The 26,626-nt window shown below is 35.6% G+C and overlaps 1 protein-coding gene across 4 annotated transcripts in view; it reads left to right on the top strand.

The window, feature by feature from the left end:
* The window catches only part of TET2 (tet methylcytosine dioxygenase 2), a 131,209-nt gene that overhangs the window by 30,868 nt on the left and 73,715 nt on the right, over positions 1–26,626 (top strand). For all 4 annotated transcript variants that reach the window (XM_039255630.1, XM_039255631.1, XM_039255632.1 and 1 more), the window contains exon 2: positions 8,233–8,378. The gene's annotated coding sequence lies outside the window, so the exon portion shown is untranslated. The remainder of the gene's footprint in view (positions 1–8,232; positions 8,379–26,626) is intronic.

Raw genomic sequence — 26,626 nt, 5'->3', positions numbered from 1 at the left:
CCAGAAATTAATATATGAAAATCCCATTTAATATGACCATATGAACATAATTTGGTGAAAATCTATTATGTCAAAAATTTGTTATTTAAGTATCTGTTTGAGTTTCTCATTCATTTCTATGGCTCTCTAGTCCTAAGTGTGATTACGCTTTATTCTAAAGATCTTTATTTAGAGAGAAATATATTTAAATTCTGTCATCCTGGTCATTACTTGAAGGTTTAACCTCATGTTTTCATTTTTGATAATTTTAATAATGTCATATGATATTTTTATAATTTTTGTTTCATTTGAAAATTAAAAAGAAAAACCACTTTCATCTTTAATTTCTCATTTCCTTCCCCCATGATGTTGCTTGCTAACTGCCAAAATTAATAGTTAACATTTTATTCAACAACAAGTAGTAGATTTGCAAACGCTTAAAGAACTGCTTAATGCTTTTTAAAATCTGTATTTAAGAATTATACAAACAGCCAGAACTGATATGCAGCAGGTGTACATGAATATGGCTGTGCTGATCGTTACTGAAATATTTCCAGGGTTGCCAGAGAATTCTTCCCTAGGATACTGTGACTATCTTTGCATGACTCCCTGTACCTCCCCACAATCATGTAACTAAAATAATAATGTATGGCCTGTAAGTGAACTCTAGAACCCTCTTCCAGCACTATGACCCACGTTTTGACATGCCAGCTGTAAATATTTTTGTTACCACTCATGTCAATGGCAAGAGAATCATCATTTATTTGTCTTAACTTGATGGTTAATAAACTTTTTAAGAAGGTCTTGTGATAAAAGTATTGTATATCATCTTAATGACACTTCAGTTTTGCAAAATGCATCATTTGTTTTTAACAGTCCTAGTAAGCTTAGCTTCAGAGTTTTCCTATATGTTCTGAAATCTTTTCAGTGTAGCATTCCATTTTAAGGAACAAAATAAAATTAGAATTGTTGAGGAATTTGTGGAGTTTCCATTCTCCTTTCATTGCCTTAGAAATGAGACTTGATAAAATTTCTTTGCTTAAATTTTTAGAATGCAAAATGTAGACAGTATTATAGCTGAAGAAATATTGCTTTTTACAAATAGTAATAAATCAAGTGTTGGCAGTTTTATATATAGCATAAAATTTCATTTTATACAGTTTGTCATATCATCAACCATTTGAATTTTCCTCATTGATCCATTGATGTTTGTATTGATGTTATTAATGTAATGGCTTTAAAATTTAGCTAACATAGCCCATATGACTTCTGGCACTTTTACATGAAGATATTCTTTGGGCTGTTGAATAATTTATATCATAATTAATGATTTAAAATTTTATTTCTTTACTTTCCATCTGTCCTAAAATAAATGGGAAGGTGGAGCTAGTATATGCCTAATAATTTTACTAAAGAATAAGGGAAATTAACTCATTTAAAAAATATCTAAGTTAATGCTGCAGATTTGAAACAAATTTTTAAAAAGTACTTACAGTCTACCAAGTTATTGATCCTCAATCTATGGCTGTTATAAATGGTTGTAATTAGCAATTGACTCTAAATGAACCATAGTAGTAGCTTCATTACTCTGAAAAATTCATTACATCACTTTATAACGTGAATTGCCATATCTAAAGGAATAGAAAAATTTCCTTGGAATCAATAACGAGTATTGTGACTATTGCTTACAGTTACATAAGTTAAGAATTATTTATTATAAGGTTTTAATGTCATATAAGTATTTAAATTGGATAATTCTATTCATGTAATTTTTGCTAATATTTTACACCTTGTTCATTTTTGCAATAACTCCTTTTTAAAAATATATGTATTTGTTCCATCCATATCAAATTAGATAATATCTAAGTCATAGAATCATAAAACATAAACCTGATTTGGAACAGATATATTATAATTCAGCATTCTATAGACTTATCCAGTTCTCATTTTCCTCAAGTCACTGGGTCAAGATCATGAAGTTATGAAGGATTAATGTCAAAATTAGAACCTGAGATGGATTTATACTTTGGTTATATCTGCCATCTTCCTACTTTTTAGTTTGTTTATGGGTTTGTAAGGGTTATGGGAGAGAAGTTTCTTTTGAGATTCAGCTCAAAACCTAGCTCTCAGCAGTTATTGCTCCTGCAAGTCAATCATATAAATACAGTTGCCAACTCTCAAAACTCTGTGTGCGAAGAAAAAAAGAAATGATAGATGAGCCATTAAATAAGTACACATGCTTTTCTTTACCTCTTTCCTCTCCTTCCCTACCTGAAATTTCTAGACAGGATCCCCAAACTGTCTGGATGTTAGGAATGGCAATTCTGTTGTTACAAGAAATTGTAAACCACATTCTCTATTGGCTTTTCAGAGTTAAGATATTGGGTACACCTCTGTTAGTTTATAATAGTGCAGTCTCAGACCAAAGAAGTCAAATATTAGCAAGTGTCAGAATGTCATAGAACTGTTTTCATTTCAGATGCAAGAATTTATATATGGGTTATTTTCTGTTTGATTTTTATTCAATGTTTTCTTCTAATTTGGTGTCTCCATTTTGGTTTTAAAAATATCTATTCCATCATACCTATTTGTTTGTTTCCAGAAGGTATATAAATTGATCTGATAATGTACATGGAATGCCAAATGTAGAGGTCTGTCCCTCTGCATTTCTGTGATTGGTTCTTTTTTATAAAAGATTAATTAATTAATTAATTAACTTATTTTTTTTTTTATGAGAGCACACATGCATAGGAGAGGGACAGAGAGAGAGGGAGATGGAATCCCAAACAGGCTCTGCACTGTCAACGCAGTGCCCAATGTGGGGCTCAATCTTACAAACCATGAGATCACCACCTAAGCCAAAACCAAGAGTGGATATGTAACCAACTGAGCCACCCCAATGCCCCACTGTGATAGGCTCTTAAAAATTTTCTTTGTGCAATGGAAATACTGTGCCAAACAATTTACAACTGCTGCCTAATAGATCTTTAAAGATTGTTGCTTGGAAACAACCTTATTTGATGTATAGTTGTTTTTAGTGTAGTGGAATTTGTTCTTTAAATGCTTACTGAATTTTTCCTTGGAGTCACCACTTTGTCTTTGTTAGGAAGTGCAGGGAGTAAATGTGCATGAAGACCTCCTTTAGTTTTCTTCTTAGAGTTTTAACTGCTGCAGTGATTTTTTTAAAAACATTAATAGAGTAGTCATTGCTGCCAAGCAGCTGACATTCTGAAATAGCACTTCCCTTCAGGCACCATACAGTTGGGATCATGTACTTGCAGAGAAAGGGTATGGGAGGGAGTGGGAGGGGTGTAGAGGAGGAAAACCATTTTATGGGCATATCCTGCTGAGGTCAGTAACCTGCTGTTCAGTGAACTCCAGTGTGACCCCATTTAGACCTGGAGGAGGATCATATTTGAGCAGGGGAGCAGCTGAGGTGGCATCACAACGGAAGGAAACACCTATTGCTGGAAGCTTTGAAGGGACGTGCAGTGAGGATGGGCAGGTAGCACCAAGGGGAAAGGAAGGCCTAGATCCAGCAGGATAAACATAGTTTGTGATCAAAGTATTAATGACTTTTGGTCAGTGATTGAAAGGAGAAAATTTAAGGCTCCAAAGAAAGATTCCTATACATAATGTTTCGCTTATATTGGCATATACATAGGTATATACCAATTACATAGGTAATTGGTTCACAGAGAAAAGTTTTACTTTGATTTTGAGAGAAAGTTATATGCTTCTAGGGTTTGAAATACAGAATAATCTCCCCTTCACCAAAATGAAATGTTTCCTTTATTGAATCTCTTCTAAGCTGGTCAGAGCTTATGAAGCATGGTAGCTATGAGCACAGGCTCTGGAAGCCTGCCACCTACAAAATGTGTGCTAAGGGACACAGCCAATAATATTTTGAACATTAAATGACTAAGAATGCATTCAATAAATCTTAGCAATTTTTATTGTCTTTTTTAAAAAAACCTACATTCTAGAAAATACTGAAGACAGTAGATACTATCTTTTTAAAACACAGTGACTGGTTTATGAAGATAGAATATACCAGAATAGACTTTAATTTAGAAACAAAAATCTGTCTTGGAACCACATTTTCCTCAGAAAGATTACAACTTTGACCTTGAGGTTTATTTCATTAAAATAAAGATGTGGAATTGTGTGTGGGAATGAGAACATTTAAACCTACTCATAGGCTTTCCCTCTTAGGTTATTTTTTCTCTTAGGGCTCTTACTTTAACCTTTGTCTTCAGCAGTTGCCTTTGTGTTTATTCTCTTTTGTCTTCTAGGTGATTTTTTTGTATAGTTTCAGTATATCAGGTCATAGGGAAAACTCTGTGTGTAAGCTGACTATGTTCTGCATTTTCTTTGAGAATATTTGCCATAACATCCTAAGTAGTATTAAACTTTTCCTTCAGAATAGGTACCCAGCACATGAGTCATCACTCTTTTGATTTCTGAATGTTACTGTATTGGAGATTTTCCCAAACTGAACAGCACCAGGATCATGAACTGTTGAGGAACTGTGTTGTGACAAGAGACTTGTGGTTTCTTGTGGGTATATGTTCTAATTGTTGGGATGGTTGTTTTTTTAAGGGGGTTGTTTGGGACATAGAAAGTGGAACTTCATGTTCTCCATGATAGTTTGCCAGCTGATTTCCGGCCAACCAGATAACTGCTTATAGTGACACTTATTTCTCTAGGACTCTTGATCTTGTGCCAACCCTTAGTGGTACCACTAAGCCTGCTCACACCATTCTGAACCAAGGGCACTGGTGTCCTGAGTGCCTCAAAGGATAGATAAAAATATGACACCACTTCAAGGGACTTACAGCTAAAGTTCTGATAAAGCTCCGAGTATAAAGAATACATTATTTTACTATTTAAGTTTTGTATTAGTATTTTAAACAGAAAACAAGAGGACAAATATATGGTTCTTTGTTCTGTATTCCTTAATGTTTGCCCCATAAGTAAACCCAGCCTTAAGGAATCTAATCTTATACAATGTCCCTCTTATAATCTCTCCAATGCTTCTTTGATCCTTTCTAACTACACAAGATACTTTATTGTCTCCAACCCTGACCTCTTGTCTGATAATTATTTATTTAGAATATATAGATTCTCCAATATATCACATCAAGAATTTATTTTGTCATGTCAGATTCCTTTTTAGAATTATCTCTGGTGAGTACTATCATTTTTCTTTGCAACCAAACTCAAAGCTTTACTCCTACAACTGAGCCTTTCTTTTTCTCCCTATTTCTAGAATGCTACTAATATCCACTCCTTTCCCAATCAGTAATATTTCCCTGCCTTGATCATTTTATTTCCTCTGCCACCCTCTTGTTCAGACTCACCTCTTGTTCAGAATATCTGAACTAGTGCAATAAGCCGGTATCTTGTACGTAATCATTTAGAAGCTAAATCTTCTACTATTTCATACTTACTAGGATGTCTTTCTTTAAAAAAGAAAATAACAAGTGTTGGTGACAATAGGGAAAAATTAGAACCCTCATACATTGTTGATGGAAATGTAAAATGGCATAGCCACTTTGTAGAACAGTTTGGCAATTCCTCAAAAGGTTAAAAATGTAATTATCATATGACTCAGCCATTACATTCATAGGAATTTCACTTCTAAGAGAATCAAAAATATGTGTCCACACAAAAACTTACAAATAGTAAATACCCATGTTCAAAGAAACATTATTCACAATAGCCTAAAGATGGAAACAACACAAGCATCCATCTACAGATGAGTAGATAAAATGTGGTATATACATATAATGGAAACTATTCAGACTTTAAAAGGGAGGAAATTTGGACACATGCTACAACATGGACACATCTTGAAGACATTATGCTAAATGAAATAGCCAGTCACAAAAGGACAAATATTATATGCTTCTGCTTATATGAGTTACCTGGAATAGTCAAATTCATAGAGACAGAAAGTAGAACTGTGTTTGCCAGGGGCTTGGGAGAGGGGAGAATGGGGAGTTCTTGATTTTTTTTGAAGTTTACTGAAAGAGAGAGAGAGAGAGAGAGAAAGTGAGAGGGAGAGAGACAGAGACAGAGAGAGCACACATATGAGTATGGGAAGGGCAGAGAAAGAAGAAAGAAAGAATCCCAAGCAGGCTAGAGCCTGATGTGGGGCTTGAATTCATAACCTATGAAATCATGAGCTGAAACCTATGAAAACCTGAGCTGAAACCAAGAATCAGATGCTTAACTGAATGAGCCCCCTAGGCACCCTGGGGAGTTCCTGATTAATGGGGAGAGTGTCTGAGTTTTCTAGCTACTGATGGTAGTGATGGTTGCATGACAGTAAGACTGCTTAATGCCACAGAACTATATGCCTAAAATACGGTTAAAATGCTAAATTATGTGTTGTGTATATCTTTTACCACAACCTAAAAAGACTTGTAAATGAGTGTTCATAGCAGCATTATTTATAATAGCTAAAAAGTAGAAGTAACCCAACTATCCATCATGAATAAAGTATGGTATCTCTATACAGTGGAATATTACTCAGCCATAAACAGGAATGAAGTACTGATTCACACTAAAGCATAGATCAACTTGAAAACATGCTAAAAGAAAGAAACCAGACATAAAACAACCCAAATTTTGCATGATTTTATTTATTTGAAATATCCAGAAGAAGCAAATGCAGAGAAACAGAAGGGTAATTAGCTGGAGGACAGATGAAGGAGGACTGATTCCTAATGGGTAGTGGATTTATTTGGGGAGTGATTAAATTGGTCTGGAATTTGATAGTGACAGTAATGGCAACTTTTGGACTGAAACTCACAGAATTACATACTTTAGAAAAATTAATTTTATAGCATGTGAATTATATCTCAATTTTTTAAAACTCTGTTAATACATGACTTTTATGATGCCTTGTTTCTAAAGAAACCATGTCTGGTCTTGACTTACTATTTCTAGCTATGGAATTGTGAGAAAATCAAGTGATCGCACTTCTTACCCTGTAAAATAGGGATAATAATAACTATTTCACCAGATGTTTGTGTTAAATGAGGTAACATCTGTAGTACATCAAGCCCAGTGTCTGGCATTCACTAAGAACCCCGTAAATTTACTAGGACCCCTTGGGACATGAGCCTTCAACAGCTCTCAATACCATTCCAGATACTATTCCCAGATATTCCAGAAAAGGGCCAGACTTCTTTAGCCATTTATCACTAGTCTTTACATTCTGGCTCAAATCTGCCCCTTCAGATTCTTCTAATGCTCCTTAATGGAAAGCCATCAGTAGGAATGGGCTTTTTAGCCTCCCTCAATTTGCTGCACATACTCTTGGAAGCTGTGCCTTTGCCTGCCCTGTTCCTGCTTTTCTTTGACTTTCACCCTGCCCTTAGACCTCAGATGACTTTCTTCGTGTATTAAACTTTCTCCCTTATTTAAATTCATGGTCCTCTCTACTTTCGTAGCATCCAAGATTTTCACAACATCTTTGACTACTGAAGCCTCACTTTGGTTGTAGTTTTTAAATATGTGTCTTGTTAGGTGATCATATTAAAGTTTGTATTCAATCTTTTGAGCTAAATTAAAGTCCCTGAGCATGGAGACCATGTTATAATGTTGTAATGCTTTTACTTTTTCCATAGCAATTAGCACATTGCCTTGATATAATATATTCTATATAAACATTTGCTATTTATAAGTCAGGTTAGTGTTGCATCTTAACAAATATAAGGCCTTAAGTTAATGATTCTCACTCCTGGTGCCCCCTTAGAATTACTTGAGAAACAAGGCTTCATTTTAGCCCAACACATCAGAATGTCTGAGCATAAGGCCTCAGCTTCTTGTGCAGGTGATACTATTACAACCAAAGCTGAGAACCATTGGATTCAACAGACGAAGTAAGGAAGCCAGTGGTTCCCACGACTAATTGATTATCATGGTCAAGATATGAGAATTGCTGATTAGGCAGAGATCCTTTGGGCGTTGCAAAGTCCTCTACAAATAATTAGTATTATATTATGGTGCATTTGGGAGTTTTCACTGCCTTGAGAAATAATCTCTAACTCTGAATTTTTTAACAGCCAGTGGTATTAGTGGAAATGTCCAATAATGGACGCTTACAACTTTTTAAACTTTACGTGATAGCTTTCAGACTAGATATACATCTTGGTTTTTTTTGTTGTTGTTGTTGTTTTGTTTTTGGTTTTGGTTTTTTTTTGCTAACTTAGAAATATTCAAATTCTGTGTATTCTCCAGGCTGGCCAACATCATCAGCAGACCCTCTCAAGATTGTCCTACTTGCCCTTGCTCCTGTTGAGTTACCACCCTTGGAGGCAGGAGATGGGCTTAGCAGCAGCCAACAGGCCATGATCCAGGAGGAGCAGTAAGGGACAGAGCTGCTGGTAAGACACTGGGGACAGTGGGTGCTTGGTTTCTAAGAAGTATATATTTATTCTTAATTTAATAGTCTCTGACCTTCTGACCTTCAACTCTCTAAATTTCTCTGTGTTCCTTCAAATACTTAATTACCTATGCTTAGAACACATGGATTGGATTTTATGATCTATGAATTTCTTGAAATTTCATACTGACTTGTATGTATGTATGTATATGTATATATATTATTTTCTGGAGAAAAAGATTTTCATCAGATTCTCAGTATCTTTGAATTTAAAAGGAGCCATTCAACTATAACTATAAGCATGGAGAAACATGATATCTATAACCAGTTGTCACAGTATTTCTTGTCTCCATTTGTACCTCACTTATGGCCACTTTGTCTCAATTTGTTGAGTACCAAAAAAAAAGATTATTTGTGGTTATATGCTCATCAGGACAGTGAGCACCTACTAAGCCTAGGCAGCCAGTTTTCATGATGATTTAGCTCCAACAAAGTATCAGAGAACCAAAGTATACAATGACAGATTTCAGGAGAGCTTATGTAATTTTTCACATGATTTTTCTGAAAATAGAGGCACTGACAGAGAGGGAGATACCAACTACTTTTCTCATCCACAGTTGATATTAGTAAAGATCAATTTGTTCTTAATGCCACTCACAGGCTAATGAGTGTCCCAACCTAAGGGTTGCTTATTAGACCATTTATATAGATGAACAAAAGTGAGGAACTGGTATTTTCTCCAAAATATTTAAGATGGACATCAGAATGAATTTTATGTATATCTTTGCCTGTACCATAAGTCAGTTAAAATTTCAGCGGCGTTGTTGGAAAGAAAATGCAGGTTAGGTTAAAAAAAGAAGAATGAGTCTTTTTTTTTCTCCTTCTGTAACTCTTTTAGCAGGTAGTTCAGCTTCAGTTTCATTGAATCTTGTTTATGCATTCAGCATAACAAATCTTCTACAAGGCCTGTGTAGCTGTAATCTCTGCCCTCACTCTAGACGCCTGAGGATATAAGTATCCACTCTGCCACTTGATACTTCTTAGAGACTGACCTGGTGCTGAGAAATCCTTTCCAGTGTGTCCTTAGTTAAACTCCCATGATTCCTAGATGTTGCCATTTTCAAGACATAAGGCAAGTACATCTGCCTAGATTACCTCTCTGCTCTGGGAATTGTAAGTCACTCTGTAAGGGAAAGAGAACTCAGCACTATTAACTCTCAGAATGAAAATTTTCCCCTTGCATGCTAATATTTTTAGAGCATTCATTGTCACTGAAAATAGACTTCCTCTTTCCCCTCTCATGCTGGAAAATCTTAGGTAATTATGAATAAAGCATTCTTTGCTTTTCCCCTCCTCCCAAAATGGATGCTTTACCTCTCACTGTGAGGACTGTGGCTACTCATTCTGTACTTGACCTTTACATGAGAACTGAGATGCATTTTGAGGATGGAATTTTTACTTCTTTAGTAAAATCATAACAGTGAGAGCTTTTCTCGGAGATGAAGGATAGGTAAGGAAGGAAGTGCAAAGTTTAGGTAAAAATGTAAGAGAATTACTAACAAGAAAAGAAGATATTAAAGTATTCTTTGTAAGAGAGAGAGTGAGATTTCACAATTAACTCCCAGAAGAGTTCTTCCCTCAAATCCAAAAAAGAATATTTTTTTGCATTTAGCTTTTTACAGTGGGATAAGCTTAGCTGAGGAGATATTTTCAGTGGTAAATAAACCTAGGACTTATTTTTAGTAATACTTATTAGTTTATGTTCTTGGAGAAATTATTTAGCCTCACTTTAAGCCTTGTTTTATTTGACAAGGAGGAAAATAGGTCATAGATAACAATAACGGGATTATATACGTTTATGAACATATGTATATATATATAGATGATATATGCAGGGCCTGGCACAAGTAAATTCTAAATTTTATATTAACATTTACTTATTGTTATTAATGTTGCTTTGGTTTTAAATAATCAAAATTTAATCAAAAAGCATTTCTTGAGCACCTGTCTAGTACCAGGCACTCTTTAGGAACTGGGGTGCATTACTGAGCAAAAGGTAAAGTCCCTGTCGTTGTTTAACTTAGAATCTAGAGTGGCAGACAGACATAAACAAGATAAATAAATAAAAATGTATAGCACATTAAATACAAAGAGGAGCTAAGCATGAAAAATTTAATGCAGGGAAAGAAAATTGGAGATATGGTGAGGTAGTAATTAAAGGTGGGGTAGTCAAGAAAGACCTTATGAGAAGACTTTTTTTTAGTAAAAGCCAAAAACAAATAATTATACAAAGAGCCCATAAAGTAATATGGGGAAGAACAGGGAGAGGAGAATGTCACAAAGACTTAGAGAAATATAAAGTTTTCACAGTGATTCAAACAGAACAAGAGGATCTTATACAGCTACATCACATATCATCTGTAAGTGTTATACCCATGTAAGTGATACAGGTAAGAACTTTGAAAGTTCAAGGAATAGCAAGGTCCATCTAGACTAAAACAGTTAAAGGAGGACTTCACAAAGAATGATGACAGATGATCGCCTGGATCTTGAAGGATAGGGAGAACTTGGATAGTTGGCAAAAGAATACAGTTTTCAGTTATAAGAGGAAGAAGGTCTGAGAATCTAATGTATAATATGTTGTTGATAGTTGACAACACTGTATTGTATAACTGAAATTTGCTAAGGGAGTAGAAGTGTTCTCACATGCTTAAGGGGATGAATATGTTTATTAATTTCATGGGGGAGGGTGAATCCTTTCACAATGTATACAAATAGCAAATCATAACCTTGTGCACTTTAAATGTGTTACCATTTTATTGGTCAGTTATACCTCAATAATGCTGAAAGAAAACCTCTAAAGAAAAAGTTCTAATAAAATTTATTGTTACACATCACAGTTCCATAGCCCTCACACTGTCAGCCCTGAAAACAATAGCAACAACAAAACAAATGGGGAATGACATCCTAGTGGAGAAGTAGAAGAGAAACGTCATGAGGTGGAGTGCAGTAAGGATGTTGGCTGTGAGGGCAGGGGGGCTAGCAAAGGGCAAGGGGGATGGAGGCAAAGGGAGGCTATCTTGTATAGAGATGGCAAGTGGTGGGAAAGAAGCTAGAAAAGCAGGTGAGGCCAAATTTTGTAAAGCCTGAAGTCCAGGCTAAAGATTATTACGTACAATCATACAAATACTAAGGAGCAATGGAAGCAGGCAAGTAGAAAGATGCATTCAGTATTATTATTTTGACAAGTTTAGGAGAGTATGGAGATGGAAGAAGTGGCTGAAGTGATTCAGGAGTGAGGTTGAGAACATGGATTATGATATTAGAGATAGGACTGAAGAAGGAAGGTCGATTTGATAGGGACAATCCTGAGGAGTTGATCACTAATTGCCATTAGGAGATACAGAAGAAGAGTCAAAGTTTTCTCTTCAGGTTTTAAAGGACCAATTAAGTGTTGGCATTAAAGGGAATAGGGAAGTTAGGGCATATTGTGCATTTGAGTTCATGGTAAGTGAGATGAGATAATCCAGTGTAGGTACCCTTAAAACTTCTAAGGATAAAGTCCATGCAATGCTTGATAACAGGCTGAATTGAGTTGCTAAGAGCAGTTTTCACTGTGCATTGGAGTTCATGTAAATATTAACGTGGTGCAAAAACTTGTATGAAAATATGCCTATCCAGATTTTATCTTTTTACACCAAGATAGAACAACAGAATCATAAAAGTGTTGCCCAAAAGCAAGCCATTAAACACCACCTTAGTCCAAATGGCTAATATTATGGCAGACTAAAAGTTACCCAGACATGATACATGACTTCTTAATGGTCATGACAATGACCATTTGCTATTGGCAAAACCTGGACTGGCCCCATGTGGCCATATTGAGACCTACTACACCTCCATGCCATCTGTAAGAAATGTTAGTATTTGTATTTTGCCATCTTGTTTGTGGAGAAAGGAGTTAGATAGAAGGTTTGGATTTGCCCATTAGAACTTGCTTGTAGCCATTCTTCTAATTAATATAGACATTTTCCCCTTTCTCACAAAACAGACCTTACTCCTTTAGAAGCTTCACTCTTCTTAGTCATCTTCTCTCATTATTGCCATGGTTGATGTATCCTGATTGAAAAATTAGTCATCTTTCTATGTCATCAATAGTTGGAGACAGAACAGTTATTTCTAATATTGCATTTTTTTATCTTTCAAAAGAAATATCACTTATTTCAAATTTAAATCACCTAGACTTTAAAATTAAGACTCCAAATGTCCTTTCATTGCAGACCAGTCTTATGAACTGAAATCCATCATCCTTATTCTAACAAACCCAATTGATTTACCCATTGAGTCACAAGACTTTAAAACAAAAATAGACCCTAGACATCATCTAAGTTGTCTTCAAACTACTATTCTCCAACCCATCTGTTACTAAGTGTTTCCTTCTTTTTAATAAAATGTAATTATCTAGCAAGTATGCAGAAGTGTATTTATAGAAGGAAATGTTTCTTTTTCTATTTATAGTAGTGCTACAATTCTTTGTTTCTTTTCGTTCTTCATTACATGTGCCACATTAGGATACAAGTTATAAGTGAACTGTGTGAAAGCCTTATCTTATGTATATTTTAAGGCCCAGATTGGTTTCATTTTCTCTATGTTCCAAGAGACTGAATTATAGAAGACTCTTGACATTCTCATGGGATTCTGCTGAGAACTTTTGCAATCCCTGAATTCACAAATAACTCTTTAGCATCTTTTATTTGCATTAATGCCTATCCACGTAACCTGTACTATGTGTTCAGAGCGAGCAAGCCATGCTAAAATAGACTACACACTATGAAAGTTATTTTCACCATTCTTGTTTCAGTTTCCCCATCAAACAGTGAAGTATCAGTTGTCTCCATTGATCTCATAGGATATTTTAAGCAGAAATGAAAGTCTTGGTGAAAACACTTTGTATTCTGAAAGAAAGCTGCAATGCAAATAAAGACATTAATGTTTACCCATCTTTCCAGATGTTAATCTGACCAAAACTTTTTCTCAAAATGTGAAATAATGTAGTCTTCCCTTATCTGTGTGGGAAATGTTCCAAGACCCCCCAGTGGATGCCTGAAACTGCAGATGGTACCAAATCTTACATATATTGTTTTTTCCTACACAAACATACCTAAGATAAAATTTAATTTGTAGACACAATAAGAGGTTAACAACAAGAACAAAAATAGAACAATTATAACAATATACTGTAATAAAGGTTACATAAATGTACCCTCTCCTTATTGTACTCTACGCCCCCTCTTCTTTTTGTGGTGATGTGAGAAGATAAAATGCCTACATGATGTTGTGAAGTGAGGTGAATGATGTAGGTACTGTGACATAGCATTAGGCTACTCCTGACCTTTTTGACCTATGTCTAAAGGAGGATCATCTGCTTCTAGATCATGGATGACCGCCAATAACCAAAATTGCAGAAAGCGAAACCACTGATGGGCAGGGGAGGGGTGGGGACAAGGAGCCAGACTACTGTAATGTGTTATCTTGGCTTTTTTAATGTTGAGAAGATTGCGAGAACAGTTACTGGGTTTCTTGGAGAATCTGTGATCATATAGTTAATGTTGTATATGTGTGTAGCATTTTTGTAATTCTCAAAAGGCATGTATGGTACAGTCCTTGAATTTTGCTGGGAGTCTGGAGGGACTTCAAGGAAAGGAAAAAACCTTGATCATCTTCTCAAGATCTTGAATCCTCCTCCATAGTCACATGTGTGCACACACACATGCACACATAACAGTCTTCCTTAAATCCTCCTAGCCAGCTTGCTTCCTATTTTATTTTGAACTCATTGGACAAGAACTTCTGCTTTTCTTTTCCACCCATACCCCCAAATCCAGCTTATCCACAACTCCTACCTCTTTTCAGAATTTCCTTACTTTTTTCCATGAGTTAATCATTTCCTAATTGTTCCCTCTGCTTCTATCCTGTTTTTTGTTTTCCTGATGGTCAATTTAAAGTGTCCCAGTATGCTCATTCTCAAGTGCAAATCTAACCATGTACACTCCTTCTTAATACCCTTTGATGGATGCCCACTGTTAAACTTTACTAAAACAGTAGTAAGCTTCCCCATCCCCAACAAAGTTTTTACAACTATAATGGAATTGATGTGGTCCAGGCAGAAATAGATGTAGCGTGGGGGCTCATAGGGTCACTTACTTACCCCCTCTTTAGCTAGTGTGGCCCTGAACGGCTCTGTGAACCCTTGATACCTAAAGTATTCAGTTTGGAAAACAGTTGGACTACAGAAAATAGATCATACTGTGTGCTTGATACCCCCATCTGGGTCTTACTCTTCAACCTCCAGGTCACCATACTGTCCCTGAGATTCTGTGAGGTAATTATTCCTAACTCTTTACAGGTCTTGAACACAACATTGTATTTTTTTTTTTTTTAATGGATTCTAGCATTTGTACTGGCTCTCCCTCTCCTCCCCTTTTCCCATAAAGACCCAGCTCAGGTTTCTCCTCAGCCAAGCCCCGTATTTGTGGCACTTGTGTTCCTCAAACACCATACTTAGAATAGTCATTTGTGTCTGTTTCTCTACAACCTGAAATCTCTAGGACAGAGACTGTGCCTTATCTTCTTATTCCTAATATCTTTCAGTGTCTGGTTACATAGTAGTCACTCTATGACATTCTTCAAAACAATTCACTTTGTGAACCTTCTTATATCTTTTATTTTTTCTTTGTCCCTTCTAGTCCCTAATTAAAATAGATACAGCACTTGTTCCATTTGGGGATAGGAGGCAGGGAGGTTAGGAACTGGGGAAGGTATGTAGTTGGAACTTGGAGTGTCTAAGCATAGCAATATCATATACAAAGTTAACATTGTTTCAGAGCTTGAACCCCAGACATACTCAGTTGTAACTAACACTGGTGAAAGTAACATATTATACCTGAAATATACACCTGCCTACAGAATGCTACCCAAATTAAATATATTACTGATGGGATTTGTGCTTTTGGCTATTTTGGGAGACTTTAGTTAGGTGTGTATTGAGTGTTCTAATTCCAGTAGAACTGATGAACAAAAATGTTTCACTCTAGGAGGAGAAATTTGAAAGCTGTTGTAGATGATATTTAATGTCTGTTAAATAAGTGATAAGTTTAATGAATATATACACTCAAGACCTTGTTCAGTAGAACATGAATTCAGGAAATGTTTTGAAAATTCCAGAAAATTTAGTTGATGATAGATTTTCTTATCTACCAGTTTTTTGTTTTGTTCTGGTTTTAAGTCTCAGGGAGGAGGAGAAAAGTGGCCAGTGTACTTTACAATGTAGGCTCTGTGAGAGTCCGTATGTTTGGCCTTGCTGTACAGTGCTTTGTGCTATTAGGACATAGCTGGGAATGTATGCAAGATTGCAGGGCTACATCAGTATGCTAGATCTCCAGTGAGCATTTTTGGAAAGATTTCTGAGCTCCAGATTCCCTAACCAAAGAGTAAAGTGATGTTTAGAATCCATAGCTTTTCTAGATTATAAGAATTCTAAGAAGAGAGTAAATAAACTTCTCAATTAAAACGCAGAATTAAACACTTAGAATCTTAAATGTATTTCACTTAGAATGAAAAAAAAATGTGTAGCCTTTTGTCATATTTAATAAAAGTATAAAACCAGATGGTCTCAAAAAGGTTCTCTTATTCGGTGTCATACTTTCTTAAGGTAAAATGTACTAGTTCTCTTTGTATAATTTGTACTTTAGTTTTCCAAATTTTCATTTTCAAAAGTTCTATCTTCTCAAGGTGAGTCACTTTTTAGACATTTTAAAAAACTGAGATTTCTATGATGGTTATTCTATTAGTAAGTTTTCCTAGAGTAGCAAAGTAAATATATTTGAATGAATGCTTAGTACATAGTAAGTATTTAATAGCTTTTAGTTGAGTGAAGGGTTTGTGATCATATAGGAAGGAAGATAACTTAATATCAAAATATTTTTTAAAAGCTTTAGTTTTTATTAATGATGTAGAAGATACTTTTCTTCATTAATGTGGGTCATACAACTGGAATATCTCATAAAATAACTACTTTACATCTTAATTAAGGCCAGTTAAGGCAGAAAGGGGGAGAGAAGTGGCCAGGAGATAAAAAAAGGCAATTTACTAAATTTGTGCAACTCAAAATATTTACTAAATTTGTACTTTGCAATGGCAAATTTTGTAAAATTACAAAATTGCTATTAATGTCATCTGAGAGAAAAATTATGCATTTAAAAGCTCAAAGAAAATGGTTATTTTCTTTCCTGTCATGCAGGAAACTTCTTTTTTAAAAAAAATATTTTGTTTGTTTTTGAGAGACAGTGACAGAGCATGAGCAGGGGAGGGGCAGAGAAAGAGGGAGACACAGAATCTGAAGCCGTCTCCTGGCTCTGAGCTGTCAGCACAAGCCTGACATGGGGCTTGAACTCATGAACTATGAGATCATGACCTGAGCTAACCATGAGATCATGACCTAAGCCACTCAGGTGCTCCCTTGCAGGAATCTTCTTTATTGCCTTACTAGAAAGGACTAACCTAGTACCTGATTGCATTCTCCTAATAATGGTCCACTCACTGAATTAGTACATTTTTAGAAAGTTTACTTGTTCAGTGTCATGCTGAGCTGCAGTCTACATTTGGTAGAGAATATTGGATCCTTTTTTCACACAGAGATCCCTTAAATATTACACTTTAGTGTTGGGTATTTCAGGTACCATCAGATGATCCTAGGGCTCCCCTATAGTTCTCTGGGTGCTGCATCTCTGTCAGTCCAGTCTGTATGCTTGTTGCCTTGCCCAGCAGATCACGCTGCCCCATCACACTGAAGCTACAGCATACTTTTCATCACACAAGCAGCAGAAAAGCCATATCTCTTCCTTTGTGACTGTGATGGTCTAAATCAGTGTTGAAGATTTTAACATTTAATTCATTACATTCAGTTTTGTTACTTTTAGTTCCTCCTTCAAGTGTAGGCAAATTTATGAAATCTATTTCCATTCCATTTATTGTTTATAAACACATGGTCCCTTCTCTCCCTTTCTCACTTCCTCTATACATTTCGTAAGGATGACTTCTGTGTTGTCTTTGATATTACTGACTTAAATGTTCATATAATTTTCTTAAGTGGATAATTATTGAGAGATCAAGTCTTATGTTTTTAATTAAAATCTTGCCTACAATTTAGAGTACTTCTTATTCATCCACTCTACCCTTAGCCCTCCGCCACTTTGTCCTCCTTTCCTAAATAAAGGACAAATACTGAATTGGCCTGGCCTTACTGGAGTCATTTTAAGGACTTTGTTTAGTGAGTTGAACACAATTATGAATCATGAACCTAAGGATGTATTAGTAGGTAGACTTGGGGGTACTTGGGTAGCTCAGTCTCGGGTAAGCCCCAGACCATCGATTGCAACTCAGGTCATGATCTCAAGGTTGGTGAGATCTAGCCTGCATCAGATTCTTTCTCTCTCTTCTCTCTCTCTCTGCCCTCTGCCCCTCCCCCTGTTCTCTCTCTCTCACACACCCACACCCACACATCACACACACTTTCTCTCTCTCTCAAAATAAATAAACTTAAAAAATAAAAAGAAGGTAGGCTTGAACATGTAGAAGCAATTTTCTCAGTTCTGAATTTGTGGTTCCTTCTGCCTTTGCTTAGGGAGAGGGAAAATACTGTCCCATTGGCTATGCAGATAATGCACTTTTCATCTTTGATCCATTGATAGACTTGTTTTTCATATAACCAATTTATCGGGAATAGCAGCTAATATTCCTGATAATAGAAAATAGAAACCTGAGAATGTTTGGTCTAAGTCACAGTAGAATATGAGGATCAGAATGATGTAATAAGCACAACTAGCAAGGATATGAAGAACTGTGAATTTGATTTGAGAGAACATTAGAACTGGTGTATCTAAGCTTTAAACTTCCACTGTTGTTGCCCTAAGCATCAGTTCATCATGTTTCTATTTGGGAAAATTCCTTCAAGAGTTTTGTTTTGTCAACATAGGAAAAGGGATATGTATGTATAAAAATATCTGCTAACTCCCTACTCTTTATATGCTCATTCAATCACTATCTAATTACCTTTTAACGTCCTTCTCATTTTTTTAAAATGTTTATTCATTTTTGAAAGAGAGAGAGAGGGAGAGAGAGAGTGTGTGTGTGAGTGGGTAGAGGGTCAGAGATATGGGGAGACACAGAATCCGAAGCAGGCTCCAGGCTCTGAGCTGTCAGCACAGAGCCCAACTCTGGGCTCGTACTCACAGTGAGATCAGACCTGAGCTGAAGTCATACACTCAACCGACTGAGCCACCCAGGTGCCCCCTCCCTTCTCATTTATAACTGTTCTTCATTTTCCTCACTTTCTGAGAACACTGCTTCTTCTTTGTCTGATAGGAAAACACACACACACACACACACACACACACACACACACACACACACCTTTTTTTTTTTTTTAACACCTAGGTCATACAAATTTTAATCAAAATGAGAAAGAAGGTTGACTTCACTGGGGTGCTATCGTGTTTTCATGTTAATGAGGTAATTGTCTTGAGACACTTGACTGAAATACCTATTGATGAATCCTACCCCTAGAAGATTGGGAAGAATTGTCTTTAACATCAGTTTTTCAGCTGAATCATTTAAGTACTTACAAATCAAAGGTTTGATTTGGAAACATTACATTCAATATATTTTAAAAATTTGGATACGTTGCCATTTAAAACAAAATCACTTCTTCAAAAGAGGCCCCATTTTCCCCCCCAAGTATATAATGGAGAAGAAGCCTTTTCCTATTGAAGTGATTCATACTAGTATATATTATTTGCTCTATTGTTTAATGGAAGGTATTTCTTAAAACTTTTTTTGGAAGTTTAAGTATATTTTCATGAGTTCATAATAAATAACACAACAGATTTGAGGCAAACAAATAATTTAAAAATGATAAATAATGTGTGCATTGGTGCTATGCAAATTTCTGTTCCCATTGCTGTGCTCAATAGTTTTCTGCAAATAAAATTATCAGTTGATAACATTTAAACCAGGCACTTTAGTAAGTGGAAGTATTACTTATTTGTGAGCTTTTTAAAAACTTAATATTACTGAAGGGGTTTCAGGACTAATCATGGATTATATGAAGCAAAGTATAAAGCAATAGAAGGTCACCTCCAAATTGGGGATAAGAGTTGAAATCCTGTCAACATAGTTTAATATGGTATTATTAAGAGGACACCTTCATCCAAAATCTGTACATCACCATCTCCTGCCCTCCAGATTTGTGTGACAATGGAAACTGCTGCATATTTTGTAAGACAGTACCTCTCCCCCAACTTCAGTCCATGTTCTATTTTTGAACATAGATGTATGTCTAATGAACTAGTTCCTGGAGTAATAAATGAATGAGTGTACACACACACATACACACACACTTATCTCTTTAAACTTTTATTATTACAGAAGATTTGCAAAAACTGTGAATACATAACCCACATTAATCTTATTGAATAGATAGATGATGTTGAAAGTAATATGAAAATCAAATTAATTCTGTTTTCTTTAGCCCTTGCCTTTAAGAAGCCTGAGTGTTTTGGGAGGTAAGCTGACTGCTTCAGGGTGAGCAGGTGAATTACTGGTTGCACTGGGTCTGCCTCTCACACTCTGAATGCTTATGTAATAACTTTTTTCCCACTGCTGCATACAACCTCCATCTTAAAAAGTCTATAATTCACAGTTTTTCTTTTTAATCTTTTTTATACACTGATACATTGTTATTAAAGAAATTCTTAAGGGAAACACTTCTAATTACTGGTTTCTCAGATACCTTAGCAATTGTTTTTCTTCTCTGAAATTCTGTTTTCCTTAAAGGCAATATGTTTTCATCTTCTTGTAAGTGATAGTATTTTTAGTAGCATCATAACTTTAATCTATCAGGCCATACATATTAAGCCCTCATTTTGAACCATATTTCTACTTACTATTTATAATCAAGCGGGGGTGTTTCTTTTTTTTTTTCTTTTTCATTATTTATAATTTATTCAAGAGAAAGTACCACCCTTCACGTTCCGTAGTTTTGTATAAGATTATTAACAACAAAATAAGTGGACACAATATTAACACCGTAAAGATTTTATTGTGAAGAAATGGAATGGTTGTGAACTGTAGCAGGCAAAATGAAAGTTTAATAAATGCAAATGTTTTCTGGACCAAAGCAGAACAAGAGTAAATAAACGTATCAAATATAATTGGATACCTGGCCAAATATTTTTTAATGTTTTAAGAAATATCAGTGAAAACATTTGAATTGCATAGTCTTCCAAATAAGCTGAAAATGACCTAATGAAGTTTAAGTTGCTGAAGTACTTGAACTTCCCTTTTATTCTTATGATCCCTAACACAGTGCTTAGAACTTGGTAAGTAATCAGTAAATGGTTGTCAGATGAATAATTATCACTGATTTACTTAACAAGGAAGAGAGTTGGGAAAGTGCTACCTATCAATATCAAATTGTTTAGTTTGGAACATTTTATATAAAATGAGGGAGGAAAACAAAAGTCACATGCCATGTGACTATGCTAAGAATTACTTCTTACACGAATGACACAAATTCATATTTGGCCTATATAATTTCACCAGAGTACACAAAGCACCAAATTAGCTTAGAAGATAGTTGGGAAAGGATGTGATAGGAGAGGGTTTTAAACTATGGATTTATTGGAAAATAATCTTGTTTCTAAGTTTTTAAAATCCTGACCAATACTGTAAATAGTTGGGAATTATATGTGCTTTGTGTCAGAGAAAGGTCTTTGTCTACATTGATTGGCGTAGTTGCACATTTTATCCCACAGAAAGGATTGTCTGGCTTTGGCAAACACACCTACCTGAACTCTTACTTAACAGTAATGCTGACAAGCAGTCGGCAATGCCAGAAAGAGTCAGAGCCATGATTAAGGATGTCAAGGAAACATCTTGGGCATGATTTGAGTGCTTTTTAATTACAGTAAGAAATATACAACCTCTATGAAGACATCTCCAACTCCTTGAGGCAAATTTAGGCTTTCTTTTCTATATCTCCAAAGCATGTTGTATAACATTCTATTTGAAAACTTACCACAGTATCTCCATAGATGTTTCAAGTGTCTATCTCTCTTCCTCAGGGACAAGAATCTTGACTCCTTCATACATACAAGGCACTTAATAAATATTCAAATGAATAATGGGCAGCTATTGCCTAAAAACACAGACACTGTGTAATATCAGGTATGCAGCGAATAGAAAAGAGTGCTCTCAGTTATTCAGAATAATGTACTTATGGAGGGATCTTTGGTTATCCTTTCTTTTTCTGTGTTTTTTAAAATTTAAGCAGCACAGTAGTTACATATTTCTTGGAAAATTGAAAGAATGTGTTTGTGAGAACATTTGAGCTCTGGTCTAATTGGCAGATAATAATTTGTAAAGTTTAAAAATTGTATTCCAAAGGTATCAATTTATTTAGGCTTTATACCTCCTTTGAGCTTATTTTAGCAGTCTACACTTCCGTTTAACAACATTCAATCTCTCGAGGTTTTCTAATTCGTTTAAAGATATGGTGTTTATTATTTTTTTATTGTTATAGTGCTTCTGTCTACTCTCCTTTATGTGGGTTTTTTTAATTACCTTAGTGATTTTTCTGTCCACTGTATTCCTTTTCAAAGAATCTACTGTTGGATTTATTCATTAAACCAACTATGTACATTTTTGTTGTTATATAATTCTCTTATTATTGTTACTTTTCCCTTTTGTGCTTAAGTTTGTTTTGTTCTCCTAAATTATTGGGTTAGGATGTACATGTCATTTATTTTATTCTATTTTGTGTTGTCAATAAAAAATTTTAAGGCTTTGGTTATAATTTGGTTACAGCTCATGCATTTCAAGATATGCTGTATTCATCACCTTTTTTCCTTTAGAAATTCTTTCTTTTAAAGTTTTCATTTCTTCTTTGAGCAAAATGTTATTTAGAAAAAGAAACAAAAATCTATTCACCTTATCCTCTACTTGACTGATTTTTGCAGTATTAACTCTGTGGGATTTTTTTTTTTCCCTTCTTTTAATTGTGTTTTAGATTTTGCTGTGGAATTATGTTACTGTGCTCTATTTTTCTTAACTTCTTCATTTCAGTCTGTTTTCTAATTTAATCATCCATCTGTTGGCTCAAAGAGTACCTGTGAAAACTTCCCTTGGCAGGACAAGACACAGGAGATCTATAGTTTATTTCTAGAACACTAAGCAATTCATTTCCAAAAGCATGCTCTTCTGCTACTATTGAGTGATATGTTCATTTTTTCTTTCTTTTTGTTCAAGTTCTGTTTTTTTTCATAGGTACTGTTCTGGATTTGTCCCTCCCTACTCCTACATCCTTGAAGGAGAGCTGATTCACCTAATACCACAAAAGTGTGATAGTATCTTAGACTGTTCAAAACATTCTTTCACTGGGACATTTAGTAATCACTGTAGTTTTTTTGTTTTCTATTTTTGAAAATATTGCTCAAGAATTCAGCTCCCCCTGCCCACCAGTCTGTCTTTGTATTTCTCTTTCACTCGTCGTGGTCTCTAGTTCAGGTTCATAATTTGGTTTTGTCTGATTGTCCTTCTTCCTTCCTTCCTTCTTTCCTTCCTTCCTTTAATGCTTTAGCCCATTCAGTTGGGAATAGCTCTCTCCTTTTGGACCCTACTTCCCCCAGTGAGCCCTACCAGTTTAGGAAATTGAGCACTCTGGTCCAGGTGAGCCGTTCTAAATGAGAAGCCAGGTTAGGGAAGAATCCTGCCACCCACAGGTGTTCTTTTTGGTGAGTTTGTGCGTATTTCCTTTCCCTAGCACAGCTACCTTTGGCTGCTTTGTGGTTAAATAAAATGTGCCTGTTTCTGCAAAGCCTACCTCACCTTTGCATTAAGAGGGAACATTTGGTTGAGAAAACTGTTACACAGTATGCGTGTCACAAGAGCTTATAGCTCAGAGAGAGCACATCACTGGTTTCTGTTGTGTTTCCAGTTTCCTCTCAGCTGTGGTAACAGGGTGGAGAGCTTCACTTACAAAATCTCCTTCTCTCCTCTCAGCCCTGTCTAACCTCAACCCGTGCCCTCCACATAAGGGGTATGGGGGCAGGCAGCTAAGCTCTTCTTTGTTTTCCACAGCTGGCTTAGGAAGAGGGACTTTCTTAATATGAAGTTTCTTAATATGGATTCATCTGCAGTTTATCCAGAAATTCCTCAAACTTCCTGCCTCTCAGCTGGCACTGTTCCCTGGTATTTTAGTGCTGATGCGGGATATTTTCCAGTTTTTTATTTTGCTTTGATCACTTCAAACATTCACTAGGAAGAGGGCTTGGATGTCTGCTCTTCTGTTACCGCTTCTGCACAGGTCCTCCAGCTTAATTTTGTTCATGAACGTGATGAAAATTAGCTCCTCAAATGGATTTAATATTGTATGCTGCTTTCAAGGAAATTCAAAATAGAAAGCAGGCTTTCAAAAAAAAGAGAATAAATTATCAGCCAGTCTCACAAGGACAAAAATATGCCAAATCTTATGAAACAGGTTTTGGAGTAAACTTTTTTCCCCCCTACATTTCTAATTTAAGTCAGACTCTTCAAATGAAACTGAAGAGCTAAAAACTTTAACTCCTAAGCATTCGAAACATTAATTTATGGGAATCTGTTAGCCCCTGGAAATTTTACATAAATTTTGCTAGGAAGAGGGGACAAGTTGCTTTCATAGGATTCTTAACAGGATCTCAGAGCTTAGGAATTAATGCTGAACATGCATAAGAAAATTAATGCCAAAATTCATTATCTTATGAGTCTAGTTTGGATAATAAGCCTATCCACAAGAGATTGCTTTAGCACCAACATGAAAACTTTAAGCATGAAAACTCTTTTTCCTACATAAAAGGAGGGTAAAGAACTGAAACTGGAGTGCAGAAAGCTGGATTTGTTATGATTTGAAGTACATCCAGAATAATCCACAGATTTTAAACAAGATCCTGTATTGCGTAGTGTCTTTGGTATGCTGAAGGAGGAAGGGCGAGGGGGTTTTAAAGATGAGTGGAGAGCATGTTCAGTTTCTTTTGGCCATGGCTTCAGTTTCAGTGTCAGCACTAAGGGAACATAAGAAGAAACTGAAACAATTGGTCATGATGGCAACTGTGTACTGTGGTTGCAGAGGGGAAAAGAGCCCAGCTATTTCACTGGTAGCACGACTTTTTCTGCTAAAGGTGTTTCACTAAAAATACCTTCATCATGCAAGTAGGCATTAGCAGAATGCCTTCTTCTGATGTATCAGAATATTTTCATATGCTTTTTGTTTTGGTTTTGGTTTTCATTTTGGTGGGCCGGTAGAACAAATTTCTGAAAAATTGAGCAAATTGATTGTTCGATATGTAACTCCTCAACATCTTCCTCTGTGTTACATGGTAAGTTCTCTGAAGAATCAGTTTCCCAAATGGGGAAGCTCTGATGTTCTCCTTTATTTTTATTATCTAATTATTTTTCTAGCCACTAAGTGAAGTTTAAGGACACAGAGAGACCTGGATTTATTTTTATGAGCAACAAGTTAGAAGACCTAATTAGGTCATCTTTATTTTACTATTTAACCCTTTTATATTTCTTGACTCTTCCAATCATAGAAAAGTTGCTAAACATGTTCAGTTTTATTTGCTAGCTTATAGGATGAAAAAGAGTAAAAAAAAGGAGTGTGTAGGGCACTATGGTGAGTAGACATTGTTTCCAGTTAACCTCCAAGTTTGAGATTAATTTAGCATTAAATCTTTTCTTTGGTGTGTTCCTGTTTTTTGGGTTTTGTTTGAGGTTTTTTGTTTTGTTTGGTTTTGGGGTGTGTGTGTGTGTGTGTGTGTGACATAGTCACCTGCCATAACAGAGGAAACAGCAGGAAACTTTGTATCAATTAAAGCCAATCTCCTTCCACCAAAACACTGAACTGTCAGGAAACATAATCTCAAATTCAAATAGTGATAAGTGTTTTAGAATGGAACAGGAATCAAGGGACAAAGCTATTAAATTTCGGCATCTGCTGGAAAACAATTAAAATGCATACCAGTTTAATTAAGTTTGGTATTTAATAAGTTACAACTTGCACAGCAGAAGAATACAGAGATGCGTAATGCATGGTGTATATGTTTGGGTGGGGACCTCTTACAGCAAAACTGAATGCACTGGGATGAACGTCTGCTTGAATATTGTTCATATATTCACCTTGGGTGTTCATTCCAGCTATCAGTTATTCAATCCATGTGATTAAGTTTGTACAAAAAAAAAAAAACCCAAAAAACCCTCCAAGTTAAGTTTGCATCTGATTAGCAGTATTTGAAGCTTGAATTTTTCTAGGATGAGTCAAGTGTAATAACAGGTTTCTGAATCCAAACAAGTGTTCAGTCTTATCTGGAAGGAAACGTAAAATTTGAACTATCTGTTCTTACCCTAACCGAGATGCTCTGGATAATCCTGGACACAACCCTTTGACTTTGGATCCTCACATTAAATAGTCAGTTGAATTATCTTCCAAAGTTAGAGGTCTAAATGCTCTGTACCCATTGATTCAGATCCATGGCTGACACGATATACCTCTAACAGCTTTCTTTTAACTAAAATAGTACACATACCAGCTTGGTTTGTCACAGTGAGAATGGAACAGAAATCTGATAGCAGATTTCTCTCATATTTTTTTGTTTCCTAATTAAATTAAATGTGTGACTTTACTCTTCTACACTGAAGATATTAATAAAAGATGTTTTTAGGAACATTCAGAAATCTTAAACTTGTAGCTAGCTATGAAATAAGTATTTCAAATAGAAACAGAAAACAGATTTCTGATCACCTGGCACCACCAAAATGCTAACATCCTCCCCATGTGCTTAGCTTAAACTATCAAGTTATAGACATTTTACTGACGGTTCAGGTTTGTTTATTTACAGTGGAGCCTATCGAGCATAATCCTCTGTATTCTATTTCCATTCGGTCAACAGGCAGGTTTTGAGTTCCTGCTGCATACCTGTGCTAAGTTTTAAGATGGGGAGGGAAGGTAGATAAAGCATAGAATTTGCCCATAGGGAGTTCAGAAATAACTGAGCCAAAGGACAAACCCTGTTAGTGATAACTAGAAGAGATACTAAGAGAACTTAGGTTCTACACCCCTTTGAAGTCCTTGCACTTTTACTCCATATGCTAAAAAAATAA

This window comes from Hyaena hyaena, unplaced genomic scaffold, assembly GCF_003009895.1.
Source record: "Hyaena hyaena isolate Hyena2069 unplaced genomic scaffold, ASM300989v1 scaffold_535, whole genome shotgun sequence".
Taxonomy (NCBI): domain Eukaryota; kingdom Metazoa; phylum Chordata; class Mammalia; order Carnivora; family Hyaenidae; genus Hyaena; species Hyaena hyaena.
The sequence above is the reverse complement of the archived record's forward strand: the minus strand, read 5'-3'. Positions and strand labels throughout refer to the sequence as shown.